This window comes from Cavia porcellus, unplaced genomic scaffold (genome assembly GCF_034190915.1).
Source record: "Cavia porcellus strain 051 isolate PalLab524CR breed Dunkin Hartley unplaced genomic scaffold, mCavPor4.1 scaffold_18, whole genome shotgun sequence".
Classification (NCBI taxonomy): domain Eukaryota; kingdom Metazoa; phylum Chordata; class Mammalia; order Rodentia; family Caviidae; genus Cavia; species Cavia porcellus.
The window spans coordinates 14230905-14251880 of record NW_026947501.1 but is presented as its reverse complement, the minus strand read 5'-3'; positions in this window follow the sequence as shown (position 1 = coordinate 14251880).

Below are 20976 nucleotides of genomic sequence, written 5' to 3'. Positions count from 1 at the left end.
GACAGCTTATTTTAAAATCCCATCTCTATGGCTTGCATGTTGTATGACTTTAGTTGCATGATCTTGCCTTGCATTTCTCATGGTAAAATTGAAATTACAATAGGATCTGTATCACAAAGTTCTTGAGAGACTTAACGGAGTGAGTGTATGTGGAATGAGTACAACAGCACCTGCTACTAAGCCACCCATAAATGCTAATTATTGTTATTATGAAGAAGGGGACCAGCAGTGGATCTGGACTACCACACGCCTGGGGTCCTGTCCTGTCCTCCCAAGGAAAATGACATTGAGATGATCTGGTGCTTTAAGAAAGAAATGTTTCTCATGGCTCTTCCCAGCTCCAGGGTATGTGCTGCCTACCTGTTTGTGCCTGAGCAGGTATATACCAGGCCTTCTGGGCTCACTTTGGCAGGATCAGATGCGTACTGCGTTACCCACATTTCCTGGCTCAGTCAGCTCTGGTATAATTCCACTTCCCTGGTTGTGGTTATGTAACAGACACGTCTGGAGCAAGATTCAGTGTACTCCTCTGATGCCCTATAGAAAATAAGTCTAAGAACTTTCTTAACATAGGAAACAGCATTAATGTCTGAATTCATTATTTTCCATAAACGAAAGCTAGGACATGGGAGGCAAGAAAGTATACTTTTACCTGGAAACTTCTTACCTTTTACTTTTTATCTTGACCAAAGGAGATAGGAATTAAAAGAATCCCCATATGTAAGTTAACCTTTCTTAAATATTAAAGGTGCCTTTACCATATTCTGGGACATCTTGTTCATGATTGTTGACTCGTATGGAGTCTAGCCAGATCTTTCACAGTCTTAGATAAATTAACATTTAGTTAAATTTTTAATAAATACATAAATATTTCTGCATGATATTTAAAATTAATTAGCTAATGCAACATCATACCTCACACTTCAGAGCATGCATGTATCTCAACACACATTGGGAAATCTGGAAAGGGGTCCTAAGCCACCCTGCTCCATTTTAATTCACTCATCAAACAAATAGTTGCACAGTTTATTTTTCTGTCTGTTCTCTTCCAATTTCTTCCTTTACTTTATCACTTCCTACACATCAGCTTAAAACATATATGTGTGTGTGTGTGTGTGTGTGTGTAGAAGAGGTTGGCTTGGATTTTTCAGAGTACAGCTCAATCCTCTATTGCACACAATTCCTCCGGCTTCAGATACTGCTTTTCATCCTCCATCCATCCTGTTAAAGAGAACAGAGGCTAATTTAGGAGCCTCTTTATGCCTGTACATATTCAGCCAGAGGGGTCACCGCTGATTGATGCAAGACACTCTGTCCTCCAAGAGCTTGCCAAGTCCCTGCTGATCCACAGAGCAGCAACCAACAGTAACTCACCCTTTAGTGCCTGTGTATTTCTGTGCCTCCAGCTAGAAACAGTCAATAAACACCAGAGGCAACTTATGTTGTCTTAGATCACTAATAAACGCCTCACACCACCACCCCAGAGCCTTCTGACAAAAACTATTTCTCTACAGAGAGATGCCAAACCTTAGCACCAGTTACTACAAAGGTGTCTCGGTGGCTTGGAGGAAAAGGCAGGGAGAGAGGAGATTCTCCAAAAACAAGCAATTTCTTCTAATAAAAGATTGCCTTCTTCTTCTGAGCCCAACTTTGGCGTAAGGCTTAGCCTGCCATGTGTCGTTTACTCCCCACAGTTCTCAGATTCAGGAAGCTCTGGCCCATTTTACAGATGAAAATGCAAAGACTCGTGCAGCTTCATAATCCCTACTTCTGTCTCTCCCTACTTCCTGTTTCTCCATGATCATCTTCTGCTCCTTGGAAACACAAAAGTTTATTGAATGGGTATTTCAAAAGCAGCTGGAAGGTGTCTCGAGGTTCCCCCAGACAATTCAGTGGATTTCTGAGGCTCAGTACACTCTTAATTGGATACTCAACACTTTGGTTACTCCACAGGTTGCTAAAAATGTGTTCAGTTATATTTTGCCCTTCACCTAGATGCATTCAACACTTTTAGGACCTTCTGCTTTAGATAAATGGGTGCTACTTATCCTGGAAAGTTCTTGCTGGCACCACAAGGTGTTGTGTGTTCACTGTGTGTATGGCACTTCGATAGGTTCAGTACAGGTTTAAAGCAGTTGAGTGTACTTTTTAAAAAAGATGGCAGGATTGTAGTCTTCCACAATTCTTTTCAAATATGCAGCATTCCACAAATAGTTAGCCAGGCTTCATTAAACAGCAGAGTCAAATACATATGCCTGGGCCACACGTTTTATCTTTCATTTTATTCCTTCTGCTTCACTTCAGTTTCTAAAGAGTCTTGTTACATACCTCTTACGCAAACATATTTTGCAGAATAAAGTACTCCATTGACACAAAAAGTCCATCTGGCTACTAACCGCAGAAAAGCTAGTGCCTCTATATCCTGGAAAAAAAAAATCGTACTGCAGGACACTGCTTATTGTCTGATGTACAAGAGTACTCGGCATCCCTTTCAGCAGGCATCTGGTTTGCAGAAACTGAGCCACAGTCTAGTGTGAACTTGTAGCGTTTTCTCAATCCTCCTTTAAATATCCAAGGTCTTGCTTACCTGTAATGTGTGCAGCCAGAGGACCCTGTGGTTACTGTATTACACTGCCTAAAACTTACCTCACTTCACCCTGTCTGTAAAGTATGGGACAGATATGAGCTACCTCCCTCCCAAAAGGCAGTGTAGGAACCTCTGGATGGGTGGATCCAGGTTTCAGTTTTGAGAAAAGAGCTAACCACTTTTTTCCACTATAGATAAAAATGTCTTAGTACCTCAAAGACAATAACAATAATAATGATAATAGCACCTTCCATTTAGGGCTTCTGTCTTCCATTATAGTGCTTCCCTCTTTCTAAGAATTCTCGCATAGAGGTTTAGATGACTCGGTACACTAAGCTTCACATCAGTATAAATATTTTGATACTTTTCTCAATGATAACACATTTCTATATTTCATTCAATTACCACAATCTGAAACTGAAATGTTATTATCCCAGTTGATCCATGAAGAAACTGAGGGATTGGGAGAGATTTTCTCAGATTGTAATGCAAGAATTAAATCAAGGAGACTCTTTGCAAAGTCCAGTGCTTATTACTCCCTAGATAAGGGAAAAGTGAAGGTTTCCTTTAGGAAATTACAGAAACAATAGGTCATAGGTGCCTAACATGCTCCATGCCCCCTCTAATGGGCAGAAGCCCCACACTAGCATGTCGTTGTACCTCCTAAAACCTTGCCTGAGCTTTTATATCGTCTGAAAATCCAATCCACTCCCAAAAGAAAGGCTCCCACGGAAGAGCCTTCTGTGGACACTTGCTCTGTGTTTTGTTCTGCTTGTTTTTGTTGGCCTGGCCAATCAGAGCGGGGACAGCAGGATGAGTCTGAGCCAAGGGGCGGGCTGCTCATACCCGGGGGACAGGGTGTTTCACCAAGTTAGCTGCAGCCTGAAAGGACAGGGCTGCAGTCCTGCTCATTCCTCGTTTTGTCCTTCTTGAGATAATAAATAAAGGCTCATTCTGCTGCATCCAAAAGACCCTTTTCAAGAGACCTGCTCTTGCTGGAAGTCTCCTGAGTACCTGTACCCTGTTACAGTCAGATGCTGGGCATTTCAAATTAAATTAGAACAAATGACAAAAACGAAAAGGAGAATGGGACAGAGGAAGAGCAGATCAGCAAAAAAAAATGTTATTTATTGATAGTAGCCAATGAGAAAAATAGATCCAAAAACTCAATTGATACTGGCAGAGATGGATATTTATCACATACTATTGGGTAAAAAAGAGAGAAACAAATGAGGATTTGTAAAAATGATGGCTTTGGTCAATTCTATCTAAAATATTCTGCAACAGATTATTTCACGTTCATGTTAAGAAAGAGAATGTTCTAGATCTAAAGATGAGTTTCCTTAGCTCTTGGACCATGCTATGATCCCTATTTGGTTAGGCGATGGCATAGGCAAGGTAACAGGTACAGACCTTCTAAGTGGCTGAGAGTCTTGGTCCTATTTCACCTTTTACTTAGCCATTACTATCTAAGGTGAAGGGTAATTTGAGCTCAAAATTCTTCCAGAGATGTGTTTAGAGTCACACTGGAATGTAAGTGAATGGCAGGGATAAACTCTTGTCATACCTGGCCTCAATGCCAGTTAGATCATTTAAAATTAAGTAGTGGGATTGTGGACCAAGATTATAATAGGTGCCTAAGAGTGATTTCAAACAGAATTCTGTACTGCTCCACAAAAGCACTCTGCAATCAGCTAGCTAAGCAATACTCCTGAGCCATTTCAGCCTCCTTGATACCGCTCCACCTTGGTTACGTTCTCATTACATTTGTCCAATATGATAGGATATGATACTGTCCCTTCTTTCAGTGCACTAAATATTGTTGGATTCTAGAATAGATTGAGATATTTGATAAAATAATCTAAGTTCACCAACCAGATGCTGAAAGAACATTTATATGTGATGTAATTTTTCAATCCTATTAGCAAAAGTAATATATTGTTCAGTAAAATATACAGTCTTGTTTCATTTCTCTCATTGTAAAGAAACAATGAGCACACAGAAATATAATTCACATTATATTGTCTGTCACTAAAAATGGGCTCTTCAACAAACAGCAACACAATTTGAATAACACTAGCTAATAATGCTAACATTTCCTGTGCCCAGTCTAGCTGTATCATACATTAAAGGCCACTATTAACTAGACAAAGAAAATCAACAGAGGATAAGAGATGATTATGAAAGATATTCTCGTGTGTAACACTAAAAACACAATTTGGTCACGCAGCTATCCCCTAGCATCAATCTTTATATCGGTATCTAATGCTCAGATACAAGTAAAACTTTTAAGCCTCAAAAGAGGCTGATACTATTAGTAGTTTTTCAAAAATACAACAATCCCCTTATAAGCAATAAGCATTCAGGAATGGTCAGTAAAGCTGTCTCTTAAGACCATTATTTTTAGCTGAGCATTGTTGTGACTATTTCCATGGCTAATCCATGAACATGTTTTCTGCATAAGCCCAGTCAGCTAGTGGCCTTAATTAACTTTCAAATGGAGAACGCTGTGGTTTACCACTTATTAAGCATCCACCACACCAAGTTATAGTTTCACCCTTCCACACCTCACTAAGTCAAGACACCTCGAGGAACCCACAATGTTGAATAGCTGGAGATTTTATAATATGCATCATGTGTAATTATCAGACTGAACACACGGGCTGTAACGGAAACCTACTAAAGCCAGGGCTGTGCGCAATTCTAGATTAACTGGTGTAATATGTAAATAGAGGCAACAGGATGCTTCATTCAAAAACAGAATAAGCTGTCCGAATTCATTCACACGAATTCAACAAATGTGTAGTAAGTGCTTACTTTGCCTTTTGGATACTGAGTATTCTTCTAGATTACTCATGGATAGGACTTTGAAGATGATTAAGTGAAATTCAAGATATGATGTAGAAAGAAGACTGTACAATATTTATTTTTAAGCAATATACTCACTAGAAAAGAAAGACAGCATAAAATGACTCAGCAAGTTAATCTTCTCTTAACCAAGCTTAGACTAACCAAGCTCGTTTCCCGAAGCATTTGATTCATAAGAGAGCTGATACAGTTTGAGATCCATTTGAGAAAGAATTAGTTTTTGTGATTAGCTAGGTTGAGTGGTTAAGATATAGTAATAATGATATCATTATTTCTTCTCCTAAACAATATTCAAGCACACAGAGAGATACACACATTTACATATCTATTTGGATTTGGCTTGTGAATCTTTAACGAATATGTGTCTATCAATTTGTGTACTCCTGGCCAGGGATAAGGGTATACAGAAAAAGCAAATTCACCTCTTGCTGAAATTCCACAGTTTATAAGATGGTCAGGAATCTGAAGGGAAAAAATATTCTCCTATAAAGGGAACCTGTGAAAAGGTCGAGAGAGAGCATAACTAAAAATGTGTATAAAGATGCAAATTTTCCTTAACTTCAGCTTTGGATGGACTGACACATAAGTGAGAACTTCAACAAAGCAATGGAAAAAGATGACAGCTCAGAGTTTCAAAAATTTAAGACAGCAGCAGGATTAGACACTTTGGGTTGTCTTTGCACACATTTCTTATGGGAGTTAATTCCATTTGACATGCAAGACCAAAGCAAGATTACAGAGGCATAGCCCCATGGCGAGGTGTATGCTGTAGCTAAAAGCTAGGATTTGAATAATTGTGCAGGCTTACTCCAAGAATCAGGCGAGAACAGAATGAATGGATTATTACAAGGAACTTTGTACATTTTTAACTGCTGGACTTAATAAAATACCCTCTATGTGAGAATAGTGTTATGGTCGCCTGCACTTTAGCTAAAGTTTGTGGTAGAATCTATCAAAAATGAAGAAAAACAGAAGCTATTTAATAGAAAAGGAAAAAAGAAAGAAAAAGAAAAGAATTTGTAATGAATCACTAGACTGGTTCAAATCCACATGATTTACAGGGAATCAAATAATTTGGAGAACTTGAGATTAACATATCCAACCCCCCTCCACATTTTGGGAATTCATTTCCAGTGTAAGTTTGCATAAAGTGGACAACAGAGTTCAAGGAGAACGGGCCATAAAGCTGTAGCTTTTTATTTCACTATTTTTTTTAGGAATGTCATGTACTACTAAAAGGGATTACTAATCCACACGTCATTTTAAATACACACACACACACACACACACACACACACTCCTCCTCCCTTGGATTCTGTGGAAGCCCTTGTCTGTAGAAGACAGAAAGTGTAACAGTTCTAAAGACTTCTCACTGCTTAATTAACTGTCCAGTGAGAATTACTAAAATTCTTTATATAATTCTTATATCATGCTCATTAAAGTGAAAGATACAAATGCTGGACAATGCAAGGATCAGAGAAGCTTTAAGAAAGAGGTAGACCTAGACTAGCTAAGAATTACGAAACGCTGCCCATTAACAGTAGCCGAGCAGACCTTTCATTTTAAAAGTCACTGACTCCGATCTGAAATGATTTGATTTGATTTTCTCCCTTAAAACTGTCTTCCTCTCCCTTCCTGGGAGCTCATTTCTGATCCCTCCCAATTTAGAGGGAAACGTGGTCCCCAGAAGAGAAGGAAAGAGCTCTGGGGCCAAGCCACTGGGGCACTGCGCCCTCTGCTGGGTCTCCAGCCAGCAGTCCAGCTCCGGAAAAGTCCCCCAAGAGCCTGCCCCTAGGACAGCAAAAGGAGATGCAGAATTTCAGCAGTGAAACTACCTTTCTTCTGGCTGCAAGTAAAGATTACAGGAAGGACATGAGAGGGTGCGAGTGCTTCATTAAACCAGAACTCAACTGTGGCTTTCCTCACCAAACATGTCTGACAACGTCAGCCTGCCATGCAAAATGGCAAGAGAATGATGAACACATTACAAATTTGTAGACCCTAAAATTAAACTCCACCTCATTTATTTCATATTTCAGCAGGGCTGGGGCTGTCTGACACAGAGGCATAGATCTTTCCCGATAGATTCTGTGGTTTTCTTCTTGGAGAGTGAATCTGTACACTGTGTGAACGCACTCCATCTTCCGGAAGCCCAACTGGCTTAGTGACTTAGGAAAGAGAATGCATACTACAGTGCTCTGTAGAAGAAAATGAGGAATCACAGCCAGAGGGAGGAAGGAAATTTGTTACCACAGAAGAAAAAGAGCTAGTCTTTTCCCCCACCCTCCCTGTTTCATTCAAATCCTCACTATTGACAATGGCTTCACAGGCCCCCACTTCACTGTCACCTGAGAGCTTATTAGGAACCCCAGCTCCACTCAGATCTGCATCGAGATCTGAATTTAACAAGTTCCCAGTGATTCATGAGATCTACCATTGTGGACATTTGGAAAGCAAAATCACAGCAAAACTAGGACACTGACCTTTGCAAGTAGAAGGAAGATGAGTCACCACTTGCATCCTTGGATAAGGAAACCGAGACCCAGAGACCGCAGCTCATCACACACCTAACAAAGAAATTTTACGTAGGCCTCAATCACAGTTGAAAACCAACAGGGCTGTCAGCGATGACTACAGTTAGCCTTATGACACACTATGAGCCCAGCAGAATGAAGCTCCAGTATTACAAGCGTGGTAGGACATGAGTTCCATGGTGAGGGCCCTATCTTCTTGGAGTCAGTTCTGTATTATTGAAATGACTTTTTGAAATTCTGCAGAAATTGACATAGAAATGAGATTCTCGTATTCCTTCTATCCACGTAATGATTGATGAAACACATGGGTAAAATAAATTGAATTGTCTTATAATCTCCCAGGGAAATACAATTAAGTTGTGAAACATTTCCATGAAATCCTAAAAGCCTTATATCATTTAGACAGTGACTTCTACCACTTGATCAATAATTATATTAATTATAGATAATTATTTTGATAGGATGGAATGACTTCGGAGTCGCACTTATTCTTGATTTGATGTATTGATCCAAGAGTGAAGACTTGGTTAGGGCCAAAGCTAGATATAAAGAGTTGGAGAGAGAGAGGCAAAAATTCCTCTGTTTATGCATGTTGCTTTAAAAAAAAAAAATAAGGAAGCAATTCATGGGAACTTGAAAACAAACTTACTCATGTTTTTGACTCGTGTTTGTTTGGCAACACACACACAGAGGCACAAATACATACACACACACAGTCATACACACACAGAAGCACAGAACAGTAACACATCACAACCCAGCGTCAAAATTTCCCTCACAGGGAATTTACCATAAAGGAAGCTAAATGTGACCCAGTACTCTAGTAGAGATTTTACCATTCAGAGCAGAATAACCTGAGAACAAAATGATTCAGAAAGCAGCCTGAGGTTCCTTTGTCTTTCTCAGGGTAAAATCAATTCAGTTATTATCCACAGTTGGGCACAGAATGGCATATGAACAGCATGGCTTCCACCGGCAATCCCTCTCAGAGAGTGGGCTGCATGGGTAATATTCCACACCCTGTTATACTCAGCATTGTCAAGAGAAAAAGAGAAACCAATTTCTGGTAGGGAAATTCATTCTAAGGAACAATTAAGATACTAGAAAAGACACGAGGGAAGAAAAATCAGGGTACAGTCTTTAAAAAATCAAGTACTCTAGACTGTCTGCATCATCAGACATGCAGTCCAAGGCGATAGGTACTATTGCTAGGCCTAATATCTTTCTCTCTGATCTTTTCTAGGGGTATTGTTTAGCTATATTTCCTAGTTGTGAAAAGGAAATGAACCACACACATGCTGCTGCACACTGAAATGAAACAGTAAAGTCTTCCCCAAGAAAGTAAGCAGGCTGGTGAATGTGGCATTGTGGAACCCATAAAATACACCCACAATGAGCCAAAGCAAGACAACGACTTGGTCTTTCTTAAAACTGCAACAATTAGGCAATTGAGCTATCTAACAGAATCTGAGAAGATGTAAATAAGATTTGTTTTTTGTATTAACAAAGGGAATAAGGAGACAAATTTGAGCTGGGATAAAAGAAGGTAAATGATTCCTCCCAAAGGCAGAGCCAAGATTTCTCAAATGAGTATTTTCCTAAAAGAGATAGAAGTAAAATATATGAAGCAAGATGACATAATATGCTGTTGCCTAAATGCAGGCAGGGATGGTGTCCTATTCTATAGACCAAGCTGTGAATAATTGATAGCGAGACAAAAGCAAAAAGATAGAAAAGACCACTTCAACACAGAAGCATAAAAATGCAGTGTGTGTATCAGTACTGAGAAGGGTACAGCTCAGTAGAACTGATTAATAAGGAGAGCAGTGAACAGAACAGAGTGGATTTGCAGAGATTAGGATGTAGCAAGCTTTGTCCAGAAGATTGTATAAAGTTCCTATTGGCCTTGAATCTGAAATAAGGTGAAAAAAATCAAAAAACAAACAAACAAAAAAACCTCTCATCATGAAAGAACCTTGGATCTCTTTTGGTATATTTTAGTCAAACAATTCATCTTTTTCAAATGTGTCATTTAAAAAACAAAAATTACACTATTATTCCTTATGACATCTCTCCTGGATGAGGCCAAGAGTTGAGGGCAGGAATAGTACTCTATTTTTCATGGTATGGCATAACAACAACAAACCCTTTGAAAACCTTTTATTTTAGATCAGCAACACATGAATTTTGAGCATGCTAAAGCATAAAAGTAAGATTCTAAGGTGAACAATAATAAGTCAAGAGCCTGAACTATATATATAATGGCCAAGTGAGTGTTCAACTTTTGGGCATTTGTATTCCCAAACTCCAAGAATTCCACATTTCTTCCATTATAAAGAACAATATCTCTTCCTCCAGAGTCTAGGCAATATAAGATTATTTTTGAAGGGATACAAAAGAAAAAAAAAAAAAGATAGAACAAAAAAGACAAAAGGTAGAAGTGTTTTGGAGAGCCAAACCACTGATGATACTTAAGAAGCATGGGCATACAAGCTACAATTTAAAATCCTGTAATATAGGCCTGTGTAACATATCCTGCTTGAGGCCTGAGCTTCTCTTGGTTGACCACAGGCTAAGACTTGGAAATGTCCTTATGGAGGCTTTTGGTATGGAGTCCTTCAAGGCTGCGAGAGCTTCTCTGCCAGGGCCCGTGATTCTCTCTTTAGTTTACTAGAGTTCAGACGCCACTTCTGTGATCAGCCTCTGATTTGTTCTGTTGGGAGCTTGGAGACCTTGATGTCGAGGGAGGTCATTTGTTCCTAGGCATGAGCAGACTGTTGCTCAAGAAGAGAAGGACAGGGGCTGGGGATTTAGCTCAGCGGCATAAGCACCTGCCTTGCAAGCAGGCAGTCGTGAGTTCGATCCCTGGTACCAGTAAAAAGGAAAAAGACAAAAAAAAAAAAAAAAAAGAAGAGAAGGACAGGCGACCATCTATCCTGGATCCAGAAACACAAGCTGGAGAAAGAAGCAAAAGACCTCTTGCCCGAAGTTCTGAGGCCACTGGTTGCTCCTGGGAGTCAGTGGTGACTAGTTAGGCAAGGAAAACACAGAAATAGAAAGAGAAACATGGAGTTTCAGGAATAAAAATGCAACCCCAAAACAGGAAGACTTGGTTAACAGCATTTCTCTAACCTTTCACTTCTTGCAAGATGAGAGGAGGAAATATTTCCGAGCGCTGGGCAGTTGGGTATCAGCAAAACAAGGAGGAGACCATGGCTGCGGCTGTGGAGGACAGTGCTGCATACCCCGGCAGCCTCGGCCCAGGCTGCTGCTTTTTTTCATTTTGGCTTCCTTGGTGAATGGTTTCCCTGTAGTTTTTTTGTTGTTGTTGTTGTTTTTTTTTTTTTTTTTTTTTTTTTTTTTTTTTTGCTTTTTTTAAATTAAAGAAAGAAAGAAAGAAAGAAAGAAAGAAAGAAAGAAAAAACATACTACCCACATGCGTGTGTGCCTCTGTACCATATCCTTTCATATAAACAGAAATAAAGACAAAAGACAAAAAGTCCAATGTCAGTTCAGCTCTCCAGCCTGACTTTGTGCACACCAGTGGATCTTCTTATATACAAAGCCGACTGGAGGGAGGGGTGGGGTTGAATAACAAATTTATGTGATACAATCACATCATTTACAATCACATAATGGACCATATCCCAATTTTCAAAAGGCATAAAGTATCCTCATTAATACGATAAGTGCAGCAGTCAAATCAGCACTGTGATTTTATCAGGGTTTTTGACTGTACATGAATTAGAATGTAAAATGCATACAGAATTTTTAATGGGAAAGTTTTAACATTCACTGAATATATTTCTTACTGTCATTTGCATCACATTAAAGCAAAATTCTACATAAAAGGATAAAGAGAATATGTCCTAAATTACAGTTTTTCCATAGTTGTCATGTCCACACACAGAAAAATCTGATTCATAAGCTGGAACATGATCCTAAATCTGAAAAGACGGTACTAGCTCCCTATTTATTTGTGGGTTTTATGTGGCTGTCGCGGCTGAGGGGAGTTTTGTAAGGTCGGATTGTCAGGACAAAGCTAATAAAGATCATAGTGTGGGCAGGGGCGTGTAGGGATGGAGGGTGGCTGTATTCACTGATTCTAATCTAGCCCATTACTAAACACTGTCCCTGCGTTTTCTCACCATGTATCAGACTACTAAAAATTAACTCGTGTTCCTCAGAGGTATTCTGTTGCTTTTTAAGAGAGCCTCAGTGATTAATTTAGCTCCCTTCAATAGAGTTTATTATAGATACAGACTTAATGTTTTATAAGCCCAATTCTATATATCTCACAATAAATGAATATGTGTACACTGCTATTTGCACAAGACACTGTGTAAACGCACTTCATAGCCAACATGGGCATATCTACGTGTAGGCTGGAATACGGTCATGTGCCAGAAATTAGTTTCCAAGCAATGGCCACTAGGACAAGTAGTGTGTGGTAGCTTCCACACATTGAGGTAAAGAAAGGAACCATCAGACTCACATCATACTGAGAGAAGTCAGTGATCGGTATGTGGCAGTTGATAGTTGATGCAGAATCCTGGGAATCTAAGAAAGATTGTGCCTCCAAAAAGAGGCTGAGCTCTCACTTGCTAAGTTAACACAATGGGCCAGGAATACAGTATAACTGCAACAGAGAGACTACCCGTTTATTGCCTAGCACACCTGTTTTTTGTCTGGAAACCTCTACCCCAAATGACACATCTTTGTCCATGTTTTAGACTGGCAATAAAGAAAGCATGTGAGCAGACAATCAATACAATGACATGCGTGCAAGCTGAGATGATATAATTCAAATTCACAGCGAGCCCAACTCAAATATTTTAGTCTTAGAGAAAACATTAAGGTAGGGATATAGAATGGACCGACATGAAATTGACAAGCTTCAGAATAGCTACATATACCATAATTTGTTTAATCTGTCAGTCTGATTGGTCTCTCTTGAATACATGTAGATTGCATTTATCTTATACTATTATTGGGAAAAATGTACCAGTTTCTTTCCATATCTAGAGACAGTTTTTAAAATGTCTGTAATAACTGTAGATTCTACTCAAGGCCTTTAATCTCAGTCTCTCTCGCTCCCTCCTGTCCCGGGCCCCTGCCTCGCCCACCCTCTCCTTACTTCTCCTCCCAAACTTTTTATGTTCATTTCCTCTGATGTTTTTTCATTTTTCTTCTTTGCTTCATATTCTCCATATTGAGTTAGGGATTAAAATTTGGGCAATAAAATATTTCAGTTTCTGATCCAGTTTTAGCCATGATAAAATTAGTCTCTTTATTAGCTGAAATACCTGTCAAATGACAAGAATTCTTTGAAGACTTTTATGGGCTGATTAAAAATTAGCAAAATTTTTCTGACAATAATATTACTTTCTTCTCCCCCAAAATTTATGTACACGAGTGTGGCAGGCTTCATAATTCTCTCATAGTGAAGAGTCATCTATTGAAAGTTGGTCCTTGACATTCACAGGCTGGGAATGCATTCACAAGCCCTCTACCTTGTCCAAGGAACAATTTGTTCATATGTAAATTAGAGACAATATTTAATTTAAAGACCTATGAATATGAAATAGGATGATGTATGTAAAGTACCTAGTATATCATGGAATAATCTTAAAGGTCCATATAGGTTTGAGCCATCATGTACGATATTTTGGTTTGTTTTTTATCAAAAACAATGTGTGCCCAGACTTTTTCTTAAAAGTTAAATTACATACTATGATTAGAGATTCTTAACAGTTAAATTAGATACTGATTACATACATACTCATGATTACCGTGCACAAATTCAAATAAACTACTTCTGTCATTCGACTAGTATTGATATGTCTTTAATTTTCTTTCTAGCGTCAGCTGACTCCATAAAGATGTTACTAAAATTCAGAAAATAAGGAAAGTGTATCTAAGCAAAAAAGGACAATTTTTTATTGTTTAATAGAGATCATCAAACAAAAACTTATCAAACATATTTTATTAAACACTATTATTTTCATAATTTTATCAAGAGCATGACTACAAGTTGGTCATTTGTACTGGTATTTTTTTTAAAGTTTAAAAATAAAGATAAAATTTCTAGTTTTAAATTTTGACTCATCTGCAGCACAGTACCTAATTTATAAACAGAACATACTGTTTCTGTGACAATATGTATTTGTGAGCACTAGGAAAGTGAATTAATATTTCCTCAAACTCCACATTTGTTTCATAAGACTAGGTATGTCTAAGCAAAGCTTTCCACTTTCAGATGAAACCAGTAATCTATTTCAATTGAATCAAATTTATGCCACAGTCTTTCTTTTCCTCTTAAACACATGCTGTCTGCTTTTAGGGCTTTATTACACACGTGTCACGGTTTTCACATTTTCTTCTCAAAGTTCTAGTTACTTTACTATCTATGAATGTGTCGAAAGCACTTTTTATACTGCTGGAACTTTGTTCTTTACATACACTTTCCTTCTTTTTTGCCAGCCCGTATTCCACTGATAAACCAGTCTTCAAATAAATATGCACTCTGACTTTATTAGGTTGTTACATTATGAACTTACAGCTTTAGTGGCTCAAAAGTTTCCAGTTCCATTTACCTCATTAAAGTTCTGTCAGTGTAACTTTTGCTTCTCATTATTTCAATTCTTATTTTATTATAATGGATTTGTTAATTTGTAATATTGTAATCTCTATCAAAATCTGCCACATAAGATATCATTAATTTTGTTTTCACCTGTCTTTGAGGTTTAATTTACAAAAAGTCAGGGCAAGGAGACAGAGCTAGGTCAGCTATGTAACTAATTTAAGTGAACTAAGATTTGCATTTATGCTTTATAATTTAATTGTTCAAATTTATTCTTCTCCCAATAAAATTTTTCTAAGTGTTCAAAATTATAGATCTAATAATGAAAGATGCAAACTTATAAATTTCTGTTAAATGACTTAAACAATTGATAGAAGTGACGAGAATCAAAACTATGAGACATGATCAAAATATATGGTGAATGTTAGTTTTTAAAAATTCATTACCATAAAAGATGAATTGCCATTACTTCTTCCCAAAATCATTGTACTAGCTTCAAAAATATTTAACCCATCATTCTTGCCACCTTTTGAAGCAGCTTCTGAAAGTCCTCTTCCATGAGTGTTTTTACAATGCCTACAAAAATATGGCAAATGCTGGGACTACTCACAGAAAGTCAAGCTGGTAACAACATTATGTGCGCCCTCATTCACCATACTCACCACATCCGGCATGGTGCAGCATCTGGTTCTGCCCCACGGTCAAATTAACCATGGAGGGAAAATATTTTGAATCTATTCAGGATATTAAGGCACAGCTAAAGATAGTCACCAAGGAGAATTCCAGAGCTGCTTCGGAAAATGGCAGATGGACAGATAAGTAGATTTGAAGTGAGAAGTGTTTTGAAGGGAATTAATGGTGCCGTATCTTTGGCTCTAATAAGTTTTTGCAATTTAAGGTCACATTTTTATCTTACCTAGTGTATCACTTTATTTATGTGCAGTTTTATTTCAGTAATTTTATATAGCATGGTTACATAATGAAAAGTAATTTGGGTCTTCACTGAGCTTTAAATTCTTTCAAACTTCTGACTTCTCTGACTATGCTTTCATTATCATCTGAATATATACTCTAAAGAAGATTCTTGGACTCTACACATCTCCCTTTCTTTTTCAGGTGTTAGGTGGATTCGCTTTCATTCCCGTAGTCTACAGACCTACTGATGTTGATCAACTTCCTTGGTTTACACTAATGCTTCAGTCACCTACTGGGAAATTAATATCCAAGAAAAGCCTTTCTGTCTCATAGATTATATTTTGATTATCTTTCTTCCTTTTTGCCATTGGTTTATTTTTCTCCTGAATCCTTTGATTTTTGACAGGAATTGGTCCCATTGTTTCCATAGTAGACCCGGGAGAAAATGTGGCCACTGATGTCTTCTGCAGGGTTATAGAAAAGAAAATTTGCTTTTGGGTCAGCTTCTGCCGGAAGACTTGACACATATTTTCCCTTTGCCCAGAGGAAGTCTGAGATCGTGTATTGCACAGAGCAGGTGTTAAGGGTACAGATGGAAGCCGCTGCATTCACAGAAGCTTCTTCTTTTAAGCAACACTTTAAAACCTTCATGTAATATTCTTAGATGCTAGAAAGTATTTTTTTAGGGCTACAAGTAAAATAATCTCTTGGAGGCAACGGGAAATGAGTTTCCATGGAAGCTCTATTCCACAGAAGTTAAAATTTCCCCAAAGTGTCCAGGTGCTAAGACCAAAACCTCACCAAAATCTCGTTTGCCTGTTCTCTAAAACTTTTTTTATTTTTCTAGAATCTGCTAAAACCTAGCAGCAATACACTTCTGCAGCCTCCTTATGCTGCCTGTCAGTCCCCATGTACAAACATGAAAAAGGCCTGGCCAGTTTGGCCTCTTCTGAAGTCTTTGCTTTTCAGTCATAAAAATGTTCCACGCCTTATTGCAAGTAAGTAGATTTGTGTACATGTGATTCCACATCTGACTGCCAATCCATTTTGCAGTCAAGGTACATGACAAGGTATAAATACCATGAACGCATTTATGGAGAAGGGTGGTGTTTTCTTTCTTTTTCTCTCACGAGAGGCCTTGGAGAAAACAATTGCTGTCATTATTTATTTTTATTCTTCCTATGTACATTCATAGAATTTCCAGACTAGTCTAGTTAAGTCATGTATGTCTTCACGAGACTGCTACATATTACCTTCTTTACCCCAGTCAGTTCCTCCTTGATTCCAGGCACCAGTGCATTGACACTGACACATTGATGTTCTCCTTGTGAGAATTAGCCTATCACATACATTTACATCCACTTAATTGCTGCTGCTATTGTTTAGTCCGTTAACCTCCAGCTAGGGTGCAATTCACGTGAACACTGGGGAAGCACAGCTATTCGATTAGTTCTGCAAACTAGATTAAAAGCTTCTGCCTAATTGGAGACTGTCCATATTGCTGCCTTCCTTCCGGCTCCAGGGTTAAACATTCAAGTTTAACAAATGTCTTGGTTGGATATATGGACCCATTAACACTTTCCGAACACACCTGTGTACAAGACACTGTGCGTGGCACATGCTAGCACTTATTTCCGATCTGGTCTCTGCTTGAAAATTGTAACCACCCCTTTGATTAGCAGCTTGCCTGTTTCATTTTCATAAGCAGTACACTAAGTCCCAACTTAGTGTATGACACAGAACTTTCCCCTTTGCCCAGAGGAAGTATGTGTCATTAGTATCTCAACTAGGTAAAAATTTTTATTTGTAAACACACCACTAAAAAATCTTTATGAAACAATCTAGTTTGATGGAAAATGAAAATTATGAATATTAGTCTCACTTGATCAAAAACATAAGGCCTTGTCAGACATAGCTAATTTCTTCAAAATCTATCACTGATGCAATAGCACGCATGCTTTGGTAACTAAACTGTGAATTTTCATAAGTTGCAAAGACCCAAAGATTTTTTTGGCAACATGTCATCACTATGTGTATGTTAAGCTAAAGTGATTCAGATGTTTAATTATGTTTATCTAAAGAAGAGAAGAAGCTTATATACCTTCTCCTAGTAATTCCCACAATATCAGCAGGCCAAATTTCTACATATCTTTTGATTTTAGCATAAAATCTAGCTGTACAAAATTGATAACACTTACTTGAATGCATTAGATTTCTTACCGTCTTGTGTTTTGTGCTGCTATTTTTGGCTCTCAGAAGTTTGTTATAGATATAATGGGTACGTATATGACAAAGAGGCTTATGTCGATGTTTGGAGTCAATCAGAGACTTACATACCAAGTGCTGTGTGCACCAACTACACCACACATTCCTTCTAACAGAATATGCAAAATGTTATTATATAATCCCCCATGGATATTCTGAGGCTCAGAAATGTTCAGTTACCTATACAAGTTAAAAGTAACAAAGCCTACATTTGAAATCCAATAATAAATGACTACAAACTCGTTTCCCTCCTAACACTTCAAGGCAGGGTTCCCCAACAAGAGTGAAATCATCAGCTGTACTCGAAGGAGCAGCAACCACTCACAAAGCAGAAAAGAAGTCAGCATTCCCAGACTCAACAGATGATGCTGGTAGAAATACTATCAAACAAAGTAACCGCACCACTGCAACTTTGATAGAGGATGTAAGAGACAATAGAATATTTTTAAAGGCCACATGATGTCTGTGCATGGCTAATAAAAAACGGGCACTCACCCTACAGCTAGAGAATTTCTAATAGCTTATGAATAGGACAAAGGACCCAGTGAGACAGACTGGAACTCCAGTCTGGGACTTAAAGACCATATCATTGACTCTCCTCCAATGATGCCAAGGAGTAAAGCATCATATTTTCATTGGAATAGTCTATACTGAGAGCCACAAAAGTGGCAGTTACACAAAAGGTTATAAAGGGGACACGTAGGGACAATCAAATCTATCTGATCCCCGCTTTATCTTCCCACTTTATTAAGTGAAGGAGATAAGCAAAAGAAAAAAAGGAAGAAGCCATAAGAGTCAAGGTCATCCCTAACATTAGAAAAACCTGGGGGAGCAACACAAGAAGCTCACCTAATATATAGCTAAGCAAACTCATTACAAATTAAACTAGGAAATCACTAACTAAAATAGTTTTATTCTTCATAGTGTATTGTAATCACAACATGGTTGTACAGGTTTCATATTACAGTCTTTGGAATTATTGGAGTTTGAGGCTGAAACTATGACAGAAGAGGAAAGCCACACAGTTCCCTCATTTCTGAATATGAGTGTCTTCATGTGTTTGTACATGCATTTTTTGACATATCCTGGTACATTTCAGAGTCTAGGGTGCATGAACACAGTGAAGAAGCCAGCACAGACTGTGGAGGTGAGCTTGGGACTATCTGGGCTATTTTGAGCTACTTGAATATTAAATATAGCCAGAGGATAGCTTATGGAATAGATACTCAGGATTCAGTTGAGGAAGTTCTTTGGTTCTTTGGACACTAGATCCATTAAGGAGAAGTACAATGGGCCAGAAAAAGAATAAAATAGACACAGCAAAGCATAGAGCTCAAAATAAGGACGGCTTTTGCCTATGTGTGTTGTAATCTGAATTTGCAAGAACAATTTAATACAGGACACGTAATTTATACAATTGTTTAAAAATAGTCATCCAAAGAGTCAAACAGAAAAAGTGCAGGAAATCTGTCCGTGTACACACTGAAGACCCACAGAATCCAGCAGAGGGTCAGGATTCCATGGAAATGTCCCATGTTCAGCTGAAGACTAGAGCACACGACAATGCTCCCACATGTCCAACTGCAGACCTGGAGCCTCAAACAATGACTCACCCAAGTCTGTTTCATGAATCTGCTCTGGGAAGGCCCAAAAGTCAGTGGTGGAAATTAGAAATTCTGTGCCAGTAGAATGAAGGATCTGTGCCAGTGCACTGAGAGATCTGCAATGGAGCCAGGAAGTGACGCTCACAGTGAGGACCAGAGCTCCCCCGAAAAGCACCAACACCATTCTCAGTGACAATGAGGTCACAAGCTCCTCCTACAGTGAGAACAGCCAAGTTCATATCAGGAAGCCAGCACAACAAGCTACTCCAGAAGACTAAACAGCACATCGTCTTCCTTTCCTTAGTCAGAAGCATTGCTCAGACTAAGGACCAGAGCTCCCCCAAGGTGAATCACAGCCATTCTCAGCAACAAGGTCTCGAGCTCCTCTGAAGACGAGAACAGCAAATTTCATGTCAGGAAAGAAGCTTGATAAGCTCCTCCAGGAGAACCAACAGTAACAGGAAAACCCACAGCAGTGCTTCTTTTCCAGTGCTCCTTTTCATGTTGGCAACAATCCTCAGATGGGCCATTCTCACCCAGAACCACACTGATTCAGTTCAGCTGGGTGTTACAAGCTGACCACCAGTCATCAGTTTCACCACAATGTACAAAAACAATATTTCATAGAATAGTATTTTTAAATGTCTTTCTACAATTCTATTCTAGCACCAGAGTCTTTCTTTGGGGCTTCGCCAGCCTCTAGCTTGCATAGCTCCACGTGACCCCATTTGTATCAGACAACTGGGTACAAGTTAGACTCCAGTAAGCATTCTAAAGAGTGACTGGGATTTTTAACACTAACCCTTCTAATTTTTGTTCAATCAATGATCTTTCCAAGTCCCATTCATTCCACAGTGCCGACGTGTACCAGTTCATACACAAAGATGCAAATCATTACAAAACAAAACAAAACTTTTGTGTTCTCATTTAATTTCTCCTTTGCTAACACACATAACTGCTTTTGGAGTGTAAAGCTGTTTCAGCTGTGAAGCCATCCCTATCCAAACCCTAAGCTTTGCTGAACCCATTCATCCCTTTTCTGGCCCTTTATGGTCTCCTTCATAGGTCAAATGACCAGAGGACAAAAGGACTCCCTTAGCTGGATCGTGAACACCCATCCTGTGATCATACAATACTGTTCTAATTAAAAGCTTTATTAACTAGCAAATGGAATATAAAAAGCTAGTTCTCTGCCTCAGTCTACTCAGCTAACAATAGGTTTAGTCAATCCGAAAACTATCAGTCAACACAATCTCTCTCACAAACTCACTCTAGGATTTCATTAGGCTTCATATCACATCCACCTTGCTCCAGTCCTAGTGGACAAGTTTCTTTGAGAGGATCATTTCTGTTGACCGAACTTTAAGTTCTTTTCCCAGATCCCTAACATGATTTGACTGAATTTCTTGAAGCTTTTGTGTGTAAAGGTTGCAGAATGTCAATTCTCTAATGATGGGATTTGGAAAAGAGAATGAAACCCAGAGACTTTATTCAGAGTGCATGAGGAACCACCTTTGTTACTAAGTACTTAATACAATGGTATTATAGCTATTTGCCATGTTCCTTTTATCTAAGGATTTGACACAATTTCTCATTTAGCTGCCCTAAAATTGAATCAAT